Source organism: Pantherophis guttatus, chromosome 8 (assembly GCF_059756535.1).
Source record: "Pantherophis guttatus breed Tessera chromosome 8, ASM5975653v1, whole genome shotgun sequence".
In the NCBI taxonomy this organism is placed as follows: domain Eukaryota; kingdom Metazoa; phylum Chordata; class Lepidosauria; order Squamata; family Colubridae; genus Pantherophis; species Pantherophis guttatus.
In genome coordinates this window covers 60,884,307-60,898,732 of record NC_142070.1, presented here as the reverse complement: position 1 = coordinate 60,898,732, position 14,426 = coordinate 60,884,307, and the positions used below count along the sequence as shown (strand labels likewise).

The window sequence follows — 14,426 nt, the reverse complement described above, 5'->3', positions numbered from 1 at the left end:
AAAGTCTTAGGCCTAGGGAGGTCACTGTTCCTCAGGTTGGCGGGTGTGAATCCCTCCTTTTGAAATGGGACCCTGGAGTTCAGTCTGGGCTGTTGATCACATACCTCTCCCCCAGCTGCATGGCCTCAGCCCTGCCCGCACTACTAGATGTCTTAGCCGAATTGATGGTGGAACTCCCCAACCTTTTGGTTGTGAGAGATTTCAATCTGCCATCGGCCGGTGAGTCATCTGAGTTGGTGTGGAAGTTCATGACCTCCATGACGGCCATGGACCTGACTCAGATTGTACAGGGCCCAACTCATATTGGAGGACACACAACCGACCTTATTTTTCTCTCTGGACAGTGGATAAATGATCGTGGGGAGGGGACTTTATCTACTGACCCTCTGTCATGGACCGATCATTCTCTCCTTAGACTTGACTTTTCCTCCGCCATCCCCCGTCGCAGGGGCGTGGAACCAGTAAGATGGTTCCGCTCCAGGCGCCTGATGGAACCCGAAAGTTTCCTGATGGAGCTTGGGTCATTTCCCGCCTCCTTAGCCCACAATTCATCTGAGACCTTTGTCGCGGCCTGGGAACAGGCTGCGGTGGGGGCCCTGGATCGAATCGCGCCTTTGCGGCCTCTGATCCGATGCAGATCCCGGGCGGCTCCTTGGTTTACCGTGGAGCTCAGGGAAATGAAGCGTCGAAAAAGACACCTGGAGGGTGGTTGGAGATCCTCCCGATCCCAGTCCGACCGAACAGAACTAAGAACCCATATTAGGTCTTATCTTGTGGCGATGGAAGTGGCGAAACGTAACTATTTTGCCACTCTCATTGCATCTGCAGAAAATCGCCCAGCAGCCCTGTTTAGAGTGACCCGCTTCCTCCTTAATCAGGGAGCGAGGGAGGACCCCTTACAGGGCCATGCTGAGGACTTTGCACAGTTTCTGCAAGATAAAATCACTCAGATTCGGACCGGGTTGGACTCCGACTGGACAGAGTCCGTTGAGGTGACAGGGCCTAGTCTTGGTGGAGACATCTGGGTTGAGTTTGAGCCTGTTTCATTGGATGACGTGGACAGGGTTATGGGTAGGCTGGGGTCTTCCACATGTTTACTGGACCCTTGTCCCTCCTGGCTAGTTTCGGCAGCCAGGGAGGTGACTGGAGACTGGATCCAGGCTGTTGTCAACGCTTCACTAAAGGAAGGGGTCTTTCCTGCTGCGCTTAAAGAGGGAGTGGTTCGACCCCTCCTTAAGAAGCCTAACCTGGATCCTGACGTACTTAACAACTACCGTCCAGTCTCCAACCTTCGCTTTTTAGCGAAGGTTGTTGAGTCCGTGGTGGCACAGCAATTCCCTCAATTCCTGGAGGAAACTGACTACCTGGATCCTTACCAATCTGGTTTCAGGCGTGGCCACAGCATGGAAACGGCATTGGTCGCCCTAGTAAATGATCTCTGGCGGGCCAAGGATGGGGGTTGCTCCTCCATCCTGGTCCTTCTTGACCTCTCAGTGGCGTTCGATACCATCAGCCATGGTATCCTGCTGCAGCGGCTCAGGGGGATAGGGTTAGGAGGCACTGTTTTACAGTGGTTCTCCTCCTATCTCTCGGGCCGTCTGCAGTCTGTTTGGGCGGGGGGTCAGGGATCCTCCCAGAGGCCTCTCACTTGTGGGGTGCCTCAGGGCTCGGTTCTCTCCCCTCTGCTCTTTAACATCTATATGAAACCGCTGGGTGAGATCATCTGTGGTTTTGGGGTGAGGTATCATCAATATGCTGATGATACCCAGCTTTACATTTCCACCCCTGACCACCCTAGGGATGCCCTTTCCGTGATGTCCCACTGCCTGGAAGCGGTGCGGGTTTGGATGGGGAGGAACAGGCTTAGACTCAACCCTTCCAAGACTGAGTGGCTGTGGATGCCGGCATCCCGAGATCTGGAGGTTCCATCCTTAATGATCGGAGGTGAAACCCTTGCTCCCTGCAATAGGGTCTGCAACTTGGGTGTCCTCCTGGATTCTCGGCTGTCTTTAGATGACCATCTGATGGCCGTAACCAGGGGGGCCTTCGCACAGGTCTGTCTTGTGCGCCAGTTGCGCCCGTTCCTAGACCGGGATGCCTTCGCCATGGTCACTCATGCCCTTGTTACCTCTAGGTTGGACTACTGCAACAACCTCTACATGGGGCTCCCCTTGGGATGTGTCCGGAGGCTTCAGCTAGTCCAAAATGCAGCCGCGCGGGTAGTTACGGGGGTGTCTAGATACTCCCGTGTAACACCTCTCCTGCGTGAGCTGCACTGGCTACCGGTAGCACTTCGGATACGTTTCAAGGTGCTGGTGCTCACCTATAAAGTTCTTCATGGCTTAGGCCCGGGGTACTTGCAGGACCATCTCCAGCCGTTCTCCCATCGTCCTGTGCGCTCTCACAGAATCGGCCTCCTCAGGGTGCCGTCGGCCAAACAATGTCGGCTGACGACCCCCAGGGGGAGGGCGTTCTCTGTGGGAGCTCCGACCCTCTGGAATGGATTGCCCACTGAGCTCAGGACAGCCCCCGACCTTCTTTCCTTCTGTCGCGAGCTGAAGACGTGGCTCTTCCGCCAATTAAACTGATCCGTTTGGGGGTACACTGGTATAATTTTAAATTGTTGTTTAATTGGGATACTGATTTTAATTTTGTATTGTATTGTGATTTGTATTGAAGTTGTCATTTTGTAAGCCGCCTTGAGTCCCTAGGGAGAAAGGCGGCATATAAATCACAATAAATAAATAAATAAATAAATAAATAAATAAATAAATAAATAAATAAATAAATAAATAAATAAATAAATAAATAAATAAATGTTTGTTTTAGGTCTTTCTCTAATTTCTCTAATTGTTTTTTCTTCTCTTTATTTTTTTTCCTCGTATATGCTATTACTAGGCCCCTTATATATGCTTTTAAAGTATCCCATGTGCTTTATAAAGAGGTTTCCTCTATTTTATTTATCTGAAAAAATATTTTTACTTCCTTTTCTAACATCGAATTAAATTCTTTTTCTTTACATAATCTTTGGTTCATTGTCCATCTCTTACGTCTTCTTTCCCCTTTCCAGTTTATGAATAGTGGATTGTGGTCTGTCCATTGGTTTGTGCCTATCTCAATTTTTTCTACTTCTATTTTGATATTTGGGGTCATCCATGCCATGTCCAATCTTGACCAGGAATTATGCGGATGGGAGTAAAAGGTGTATTGGGCCTCTTCTTCATGTCTTTCCCTCCATACATCTGCCAAGTTTAGTTCTTCAGCCATAGTAAAGAATTCTTTTGGAAGTATTTCTTTTTTCTTTTGTTTTTTTCCCCCCAGTTTTGTAGTCCTTCTTTGCATTCACTATTGCATTATAATCCCCTATTACACAAATATCATCATATTCTAATTCTGCTAATTTTATGTGTAGATCTTTAAAAAAAACCTGTAGTTTTTGGTTAGGTGCATAAATCACTACAATTAACATTTTCCTCTTTCCTATTTCTAGTTCTACCATCACCACTCTACCTTGCTCATCGGTATAAACTAATTTAGATTGTATTTTTTCTTTTACATAAATCACTACTCCTTTTTTCTTTTTTTGTTGCCAAAGATGAATATAGTTTTCCTAATTTGGGGTTTTCTAGGATTTTTTGATAGTCTTTTTGAATGTGTACTTCTTGCAGACATATCACATCTGCTTCTAGTTTTTGTAATTTTGTGAAAATTTGATTCCTTTTCTTTGGGGCATTTAAGCCATTAATGTTTACCGAAAAGAGTTTGATCTGTTCATCCATTGCCTATCGTATCTGTTTTTTTGTGTTTCTTGTTTCCATCCGTGCCTTAGCTTTTGCACCTTCTCTCTCTTCTCTCTCTTTTTCTTGCCTCTGTCTTATTTCTTTTTCTTGATTTGTTTCTATTGGTTCTTCTTCTTGACTTTTACTATCTGTTTCCTCCTTGCTTTCCTGTTCTTCTTCTAGTCTAAAGTGTGTGTTATGGAATTCTCTTGCCTTTTCTAGAGTGTCTATTTTATATTTTTTGTCTTCCCAAGTAATTAAGATCCCCTCTATTGGCAGCCATCTGTGCATTATCTTATATTTGATCAGTAGTTGTGTTAAAAACTGATATTGTTGTCGTAGATTTCTTACTCTTCGGGGTATCTGTTTTAAAATTATAGTTTCTTTATCATTATAGATCACCGTTTCTTCTCTAGATTTCTTATAGGCTTCATCTTGGATTGATTTTTTAAAGAATTTGGCATGGACTTCTCTCACCAGTCTGTGTTTTCTTATATAATTTGTTTGTACACAGTAAGTTTCTTCCAATTGTCCTTTTATTTCTTCTGGTTCTTTTTGTGTCATTCCTGTGATAATTTCCACCATCTTCCCTTCTAAATCCTCATTTTTTTCTTCTGGAATATTTTGGAAACGCAAGAAGTATGAGGCCTTTTCCATTTCAAGCATGGCCAAGGAATTTGACATTTCTTTATTTAGCTGTAGGGTTTTTTGTTCCATTGCTTCTACTTTTAATTCCACATGATCTATTTTTGTTTCTGTTTTCCCAATTCTCTGTTCATTTTCTGCTATAGAATTTTGAATGCCCCCAATTTTATCCTTCATGGTCTTGATATCCTCCTTGATTTCTCCTATTTCATTTCTAATCTCTGCATGGAACGTTCTCATTTCTTCCTGATTTTCAGCTATTTTTTCTTGTGTTTGGAGCAGTGTTTCCTGGATCTTTCGAACCATATCTTGTATTACATTTGGTGCCATTTCCAGTTTTTATTTTTATTTTTCTTTCCCCATCATGCTATCTATTGTTTTTTGTTGTGAGGGGGTAGGAGTCATTACTATCGTATTGGTTGTAGGTTTTTCCCCTGTTTTTGTTATGGTGGATGTTGTAGACATTTTCAATATTTGTGTAAAGCTTTCCAACCTTAACATCAATTTTTAAGTTATTCCTTAGTATCTCTTTTCCCTTCCAAACACTGCTTATACACCACACAGCTTATATATAGTTATATTATATTATATTGCCAATTATCCCAATTGAGCAATTAATTCTTATTCACAGTATAAATCAATTTACTTATCAATCAAGGTTTTAGTTTAATTTTCTTAATTTTCTAATTAGCAATCTTTTCAATTACTCCCTTTTTCAATCAGTCTATCTCAAACATACAGTCAACTCATTTGTTATTTTGTATAAAAGTCAATCTTTCACTTTAACAATAATTCCTTATCTAACCACAATTTCACAATACAATTTATAGCTATAAAAATATTATTTATTTATATATTTCTTTTAAATATTAAACTTATTGACTAATTAAACAGTTCAAAATTAATAATTCACTTCCTTCTTGTCTTAATTTTTATTTTCTTTGGTCTTTTGTTGTCTTCTTGCTTTACCTCTCTCGATCAGTTCTTTCACAGTCATAAAAACACGATCTGTGTCCGTCTCAGTCTTTTTTTTTTACTTCTCCCGGTAATCAGATCTCTGAATTCAGTTTTCCAATCTTTTTTTTTAAACTTAAGTTCTTATTGTCCAAACTTATTTGTAAATCCAAAGTCCAAAATCCAGACAGGTCTTCTGTATCCGTGAATTTCACCATTTAGTCTGGTATTTCAGTCTCTGCACTCAGTTTTCCGATATTTTGGGGTTTGAGTCAGTTGTAGTTCCCAGATTCAAACGGCTTGTCTATATCCACAGAGTCCACAGGCTGCTCCCTTTGCTCAACTGTAAAAGTCCGCACTCACACTGCTTCAAGCGCTATTTCTCCTTTTCTTATGTTTGCTTAGTCATTCTATGGGTTCCTCTCTTCCGCGCTGTAATTGTTTCCCCTTTTTTCCTTCTCCTCTTGTACCGCCACTGTTGTAACTCACTTGTCTTCCTCTGATTTGATCGCGCGTCTCCTGTTTACCGCCTCTATTGTAGGTGATCTATCTGACAGTCACTCGAATTTGCTTCCACTATTTGCTTTGATCTAGACAGGCGCCATCACTCCTGTCCGCCAATAAAGCTGACTTCTTCTCCACCAATTTAAGAGGTTGATTGCTCGACCTCCCTGATGACAGCGCAACACCAGGGGGCTTCGCGAGTTCCTCTTTCGTTTCCTGATCCCTCCAAGTTCGGGAATGCCCTTAAAGAGCAATTAATGAGGAAATTTGGGTATCAGAGACAGAGCCTCCGTTTCCTCACCCATTCGTGATGACGTCACCGCCGGAAGTCAAAACTGATTTATTCTAAAAGTGCTTGAGATTTGCCCAATTTTCTTTATGTTTTTAGAAAAATAGTGATTTAAGTCATGTAAAATATATTTTCTTTTTGTGTCTTTTAAATTAACAAACCAGAACAAAAAAATAGGAAAAAATAAAAGAAAAAGCAGTACAACAACAAAAATCATATATATATATATATATATATATGAAAGCTTCTCATCCCTTTATATGTTGTGGAGTGGGGTGATAATATCTGTGGGGTATTACTGATATTTGGTATGCATAAAAGTTGCTTTAATAAGATTACATATAGATGGTTTCATATATCATATATGAGAAACCTATGTGTGGCTATATGCTGTATTTTTTGGAGTATAAGATGCTCTGGACTATAAGATGCACCTACCTTTTTTGGGGATGAAAACAAGAAAAAAATCTGCCTCTGCCTCCCAGCAATTTGCCTCCTTGCAGCAAACAGCCTGCAAGTTTGCCTGCGCAGCAATAGGCAATGGCAATCCATGCAGCCTGAAACAGCTGAGGATCAGGAGGCCGATCCAACTGACAATCAGCTGCTTCTGCTAATCAGGATGTGCTGAAGCTGAAATGGGCTGTTTGCTGTTTACTGCAAGGAGGTAAATTGCTGGAAGGTAGAGGCCAAAGGGTGGGGGCGCCATCAGGTGGGCAGGGCTACATTTGGTGTATAAGATGCACCCAAATTTTCACCCTCTTTTAGAGGGGAAAAAAGTATGTCTTATACTACAAAAAATATGGTATACAATATACATAAAATGTATGTATGTATGTATGTATGTATGTATGTATGTATGTATGTATGTATTTATAGCTTCCAGCGACCAGTAAGATCCCACAGAGTTGGTCTCCTCCGGGTCCCATCAGCTAAACAATGCCGGCTGGCAGGCCCGCGGGGGAGGGCCTTCTCTGTGACTGCCCCAGCTCTCTGGAACCAGTTATCTCCTGAGGTCTGGACCATCCCCACCCTATTGGCCTTCCGAAAAGCGGTGAAGCGGCTTTTCTGGCAGGCCTGGGGCCGTTGATCTCGCTCTTGCGATCTGGCGAGATCCAGCCATGAATGGTATGAATGAGTTTTAATGTTTTAATGTTTTTAATTTTTAAATGTTTTTTATTAGGATTTTAAATGTATTGTGAGCCGCCCTGAGTCTTCGGAGAGGGGCGGCATATAAATTGAATTAAATTGAAAAAAATTAAAAATTGAAATATTTATCAAATTTATTTGCTGCCCAGCTCACAGTTCAGGTGACTCTGAGCAGCTTACATCAAGATAATTGCATTCCTCTTTTCCTCTTGTTTTTTTTTTTTTTTGTTTATTAGTATTTATTGGGAACTCTTTCCATGAAAGAGAAACTGAAAAAAAGAGTAAAAATGGAAAAGTGCAAGAAATGAAAAAAAGAAAAAAAACCCTAAATTTAAAGAATATATGATATTTGACCTTCTTTTCAACAGATAAGGATAATTTTATTTTCCTTCTTCCCTCTTAGATATTAGATTAATATGTTTAGTTCCTCCTTTAATAGATACCTTTCTTAATCTCCAAATCCAGAAAATATGTCAATTCCTTGCTATTTCTAAAAAATTTATAAAAAAAATTATTTGAAAAAGTTTTGTTTTGTTTTCTCTCACCAAATAAGTCAGTCTTGCCATTTCTGCAAATTCTGACATTTTCACAATCCATTCCTCCACTATGGATTTCATTATGCATATACATTGTTGTACATACAATACTCTTGCTGCAGTTACCATATATAAAATCAATATATCATGTGGGTTTTTAAAAAATGTATTGTCCATAAATCCCAATAAAGATTTCTGGTTTCTTTGCAATATCTTGTTCTGCTTTGTTGAATTAAAAGAAAAAACATATCAACTATCAGGTGTGTTACTGTGCCTTTAAGAAATGAGCTGACATCATTTCTTTGATGCTTTAGGTTAGAGGTGTCAAACTCACATTGTCATGGTGACATCACGTGATGTATCGGGACTTTCCCCCCCTTTGTTAAACCAGGCATGGGTGTGGCCAGTGGGGAGTTTGACAGCCCTGTTTTAGGTGGACAAACTCAAGAATTAAGTATAGAGGTGTGTCTCTATACAGCAGTGTGTGCTCACATTGGGGCTTGGGTCACATTGTCATAGCTGTCAGCTAGACTTCTATTTGACCACTCCATTTGACTGTCCTTGATTAAAAAGCTTCAAAAGTCAGTTGTTTAATTGCAGCTGTGCTCAGAACATCCACAGTAGGGTATCTGCCTGAGTCTGAGGGGAGCTTCCTTCTTTAAGAGTGAGAAGACCAATATTAATCTAAGATGAGAAGACATGGTTTCTAAGAAACCACTCTAAAAGTGTGGTTCTCTATATAGACCAAATCTTTTTAGTGATGAAGGAAGATTTTCCTTGAGGAATCCTAAAATGCTTCTAGGAGTTCTAAATTGCCCCTAAACCAGCTTCCAGGCATCTTCCTTTGCATTTTCATCTTTCTTGGTTCTGTCTGCTGTAATTGCAAGCAAAATGTGTAACAAATATTTCTATTTTTAGAGTGCCTTGAAAGCAGCCAATTCAGATAAAAATAACTCTTTGTGTAGTTTAAGTAGCAGCTTTCAGTTGCTAAACACAGAGATGTATTTTGAGCGCTTATGTAAAGGAAAAGAAAAGCATTTGGGGAAAAGCCATGAGAAAAATCATGCTTCAAAGAAGTGAGATTTATTTTCCTAAATCTAAGGCTTTGAGGAGACAAAGACACAATCAAAATCAAAATCAAAGACACAAAACCAAAAAAAATAGCTCAACCTATCAAAATAGTACTGTAAAGGATATATTAGGAATACAAATCAAAATAGGCAGAAAAAAATGGTAAGAAAAAACCATTCTAGGCAAGTTCAAACCACCAGGACCAGATGGATTATATCTCAGAGTTGTGAAGGAGCTGACAGATGTGATCTCAGAACCACTGAACCATATCTTTTAAAGATCCTGGTGCATCAGGGAACTACCAGAGGACTGAAAAAACATGATTCCCATTTTCAAAAAAGAGGAAAAATGGATCCAGAAAACTACAGACCAATCAAGCCTGACATCACCAGGACCTGACAGATTACATCCCAGAATTCTGAAGGAGCTGGCAGATGTTTTCTCAGAACCATTGTACCAAATCTTTCAAAAATCCTGGAGCACAGGGGAAATACCAGAGGATTGGAAAACGGCTGATGTGATTCCCATCTTTAAGAAAGGGAAAAAGCAGACCCAGGAAACTACAGACCAATCAACCTAACCTCAATACCTGGGAGGATCCTGGAAAAGATAATCAAAAAACAGATCTGCGAACAACTAGAAGCAAATAAAGTTATAACTAGTAGCCATCACACATTTGTTAAAAAGAGATTATGCCAAACCAATCTTATTTCATTCTTTGATAAAGTCACTAAATTAGAGACCAGCGAAAGGTTCTGCGCATGCAGAGAAGCACCACGTACAAGCGAAGCAAGTGCGTGCATGTGCGTGCTCACAATTCTAAACTGGTAGCGAAGGTAAGTGGAATCCACTACTGCCTCACACTCTTCAATATCTTTATAAATTATTTATATGAGGGAATAGAAGGGGAACTCATCAAATTTGCAGATGATATTAAACTGGCAGGAATAGCCAACACTCCAGAAGACAAACTCAGGATCCAAAAAGATCTTGACAAACTTAAACAAAGAGCCCTATCCAACAAAATGAATTTTAATGTGGAGAAAAGCAAAGCTTTACATTTAGGCAAGAAAAATAAAAGGTATAAGTACAGATATAAGGGTTCCAAGTAACACCCCTAACAAAAAAAGACTCCAAGGCTCAAGATTCCTCAAAGTTCCATTTTATTAGAGATGTCATATTGGCAATCTGGGAAAACCCGAATCAGAAAGTTTCCATGTTTTCCCCACCCAAGTGAAAGTTCAAGTCCCTACCCAGCACTCACATGTCCATCACATGGTCCAATCATACATATCCCAAGTGGAGATGCCTCCCAGTCATCCGACCCCAGGGGTCAGGGCAAGACATCCTTGACTCTCTGAGAAAGGAATGTTATTTTGACTATATATCACCCATACTCCATACAACCCCCCTCCCATTTTCCCACAGTAGAAAATGTGGCAGGCCTGAAGGCCCAATATAAAAGATGGCTTCTAGGCCTGACAACAGATTAGTCAAGAGTTGGCTCAAAAACAGTAACTGTGAGAGGGACTTTGGAGTCCTGGTGGATGATCATTTGAATATTAGCCAGCAATATGCAGCAGCAGCCAAAAAATCTAATACAATCCTGGGTTGTATATAGGCATAGAATCAAGATCCCGTGAAGTAGTGGATGTTTTTAAGAAGAGTCTAGACTTATCTTATCTAAAATGGTATAGGTTGTTCTGCTTGAGTTGGGGGCTGGACTAGAACACCCCCAAGGTCCCTTCCATCTTAATTCTAATTTTAATTTTAATTCTAATTCTAATTCTAATTCTTCCAATTCTAAGTTCAATTTCAATTTCAATTCTAATTTTCTATTCTGCCCTGCCCTGCCCTGCCCTGCCCTGCCCTGCCCTGCCCTGCCCTGCCCTGCCCTGCCCTTGCCCTGCCCTGCCCTGCCCTGCCCTGCCCTACCCTGTTCTATTCTATTCTATTCTATTCTATTCTATTCTATTCTATTCTATTCTATTCTATTCTATTCTATTCTATTCTATTCTATTCTATTCTATTCTATTCTATTCTATTCTATGGAAAAGAAACCGGAGAAAGCAACAAGTCAAGTATTGAGTCACCTGCTGTGCCCGAAATTGAAAGCATTCTTCCAGACTGCTGGACCATGCAACAGTACAGCAACTTCCAAGAGAAGTATGATGGGTTGGAAGTTTCAAACAAGAAACTAGGTTGCAAGTACAGTGCGAAACATGACCACAATAAAGAGCGGCATTCAAGTGTCCAAAGAGTGGAAGCTTTTCAAGACTGAGGCAGCTGAGAAAAACAAGGAAGTGCAGTAGGCAACTCTAAGGAAGAAAATGAGAGAACATTTCATATCGAAATCACACAATACATTATTAGAGATAATGTAAAACAAGCAGAGCAAGAAGCCATAACAAAAGCAATAGACAAGATTTCTGAAAGGCAATATGGTACCACTTCTAAAATGTTCAAAACTGTTTACAGCCTGGCAAAAACATGCAGACCAATTTCAAGTATAGAGGAATTGATAGAATTACAAACTGAAAAAGGAGTAGATCTGGGAGTAGGATTGCATTCAAGGCCAATGGTTGTGAAAATAGTTGAGTGCATTGCAAACGAAATTAAAACCCAAATGTTTACCAGCATCATTGCACACAATCTGAAAATATGTCTGATCATTGATGAAGCCTCAACAGTATCCTGCAAACCAGTTTTGATAGTTTTCATAAAAGTTGAGGACTGAGAGGACCCACCAACAATTTTTGTCGAGCTTCTTGAATTGAAGAAACAAGATGCAGAGACAATATGTTCTGCAGTTTTTGAAAGTTTATGTAAGGTTGGATTTACCCAGGACTACCTACAAAAGAAATTAATAGCATTCTGCTCTGATGGTGCCAGCGTTACACTTGGGAGAAAATCTGGAGTGAACACCAGAATTGCAAAAGAGTTTCCAAACATCATCATATGGCACTGCTTGAACCATCGCCTCCAACTTGTTTTAGATGACACCATAAAGGAAATAAAGCAAGTAAATCATTTTAAAATATTTATTGATAAGCAATGCTCCATTTTTCAGCAATCCAATAAGAACCGAATTGAACTTGACAAAATATCCGTAGAACTTGACATTAACATCATAAGGATTGGTAGAGTTTTTGGGCCAAGATGGGCTGCCTGTAGTTTAAGGACAACCATAGCTGTGTGGCGTGCTTATCCAGTGCTACATTAGTATTTTCATACCATTGCAAAATACTCAGGTATGGCTGCCCATCTGAAAAATAAATATTTTTTAAATGATTTGGCGTTGATGATCGATATTTTTGATGAAATCTCACTTCTTTCAACTGCACTGCAAGCACGCAATATGGACATAATAAAGGCTGAAAAACTGGTAAGAAGATCAATAAAAGCATTGAACTGCTTACAAAAGAAAAAGGCCCATACAAAAAAGTTGATGGACTAATTACTTCAGAAACCTTCAGAAATATAAACTTCATAGAAAATCATTGATTTGTTGGACTTCATCGGGAAAGATTTACAGGAAGCATCATAAAAAATGTACAGAAACGACATGGACTGTGAACATTTAAAAACTAGTAGCCAATTGCAAGACACCACAAATAAACTACAGTTTCTACATTTTTTGGTGCCAGGGTACTGGGATTTTGAGGAAATAGTCGTTCCATGGACAGCAGCTGAAGAACAACTGCACACATTTGATGAAATTTTCAATTACAACATTAACATCAATGACTATAGAGATTTTGTGGAGAATGCAGGGGTGAAATGCTCCCGGTTCAGACCGGATCACCCGATCCGGTAGAGATGGCGGCAGGTGGTTCGGAGAACCGGTAGCAAAAATCCCTGCGCCCCCCCCCACCATGCCCAGCTGAGCCGCGCGATCATCAGAGGCTTTTTTTTTATTTTTAAAAGCATTTTTTCTACAACCTCTTCCGATGAAAAAAATGCTTTTAAAAGTTAAAAAAAAAGCCTCTGATGATCGCGCGGCTCAGCTGGGATCATCAGAGGCTTTTCAAAGCATTTTTTTCTGCAACCTTTTGGCCGAAGAGGTGGTAAAAAAAATGCTTTGAAAAGTCTCTGACGATCCCAGCTAAGTTCCTTGATCGGCAGAGAGGCATTTTTTAAAGAGCCTCTCTGACAATCCCAGCTGAGTTCCATGATCGGCAGAGAGGCATTTCTCTGATGATCCCAGCTGAGTTCCCTGATCAGCAGAGAGGCATTTTTTTAAAAAGCTTCTTTGATGATTCCAGCTGAGTTCCTGATCAGCAGAGAGGCTTTTCAAAGCATTAGAAAAAATGCTTTGAAAAGTTTTTTTAAAAAAAGTTGGCCACGCCTACCCAGTCACATTATCCCCCCCCCCACCAAGCCATGCCCACAGAACTGGTAGTAACAAATTTTACATTTCACCCCTGGGAGAATGTGTTAAAAGATTTGAAGAGGTATGCAATTCCTGACAGTATTAAAAAAGCAAAATATATTGTCAGAACAATTGCAGTAAGTTCTGCAGAAGCGGAAAGGGATTTTTTGAAAATGAACTTCATATGTTCAGAGAGCAGAAGTCACCTAACTGTTTCCAATTTAACCAGCCTCATGACCATCAGCATTACTGGCCTACCTCTTCCAAAATGGGACCCTATTCCTGCAGTCAAAAAGTGGTTCAGAGAGCACCATTGCTCAGCCAATGATCCATGCATCAAGTTCAAGAAAAGTGGAAGTGAGGAGAGTACCACTGAAATAGCTATGTGGAAACATCTTATAGTTAAAGACGACTAACAGTTTCATATAAGTATTTATGTACCTCTTTTATTGGTTTTTTTATTGTTTTGTGTACTTCTTTTATTCTTATTTATGTATTAAATGGTTAAATTTGTATATCATGGCATATCTTCTTTTTGTAGGTCATTATTATCATTGGTGCAAGAAGTGATGTCGAACACAACACTTTTATTGCTCTTATGTAAGTATTTGTGTACCTCTTATTGTTTTGTGTACTTTGTTTATTCTTATTTAAGTATTAATTGCATGAAATAATTGGTATATTTTCTTTTTGTAGGTCATAAAAGGGCAAAGAAGTGACGTCAACTTGGCCATGCCCACCAGGTCATATGACCACCAAGCCACACCCACCAAATAATCCACACCCACAGAACTGGTAGGGAAAATTTTTAGATTTCACCCCTGTGCCAGCTCCTTCAGAACTCTGGCATGTAATCCATCAATTCCCAGTGATTTATATTCATCAAGATCAGACAGGTGTTCTCATACCATTTTCTTGCTTACTTTAATTTTTATTTCTGTCTTTTACAGTTATGTTTTTGGTAGGTTGAGGTTTGGTATAGTTTCTTTTTGCATGAAGACTGATGCAAAGAATGCGGTAAGCAGCTCTGCTTTCTCTCTACCACCTGTTACTTCCTTGGGGTGTAGCACTTTTTGGCTCAAACCCTTGGCCCTGCCTGTTTCTCCTCCAGGATTTTGCCTCCGCTTAAT

At 40.2% G+C, this 14,426-nt stretch overlaps 1 pseudogene; it reads left to right on the top strand.

Annotated features, from left to right (window-relative positions):
• Window positions 1-11,146: 11,146 nt before the first annotated feature.
• Window positions 11,147-12,147, top strand: LOC148112675 (E3 SUMO-protein ligase KIAA1586 pseudogene; annotated as a pseudogene).
• The last annotated feature ends 2,279 nt before the right edge of the window (window positions 12,148-14,426 follow it).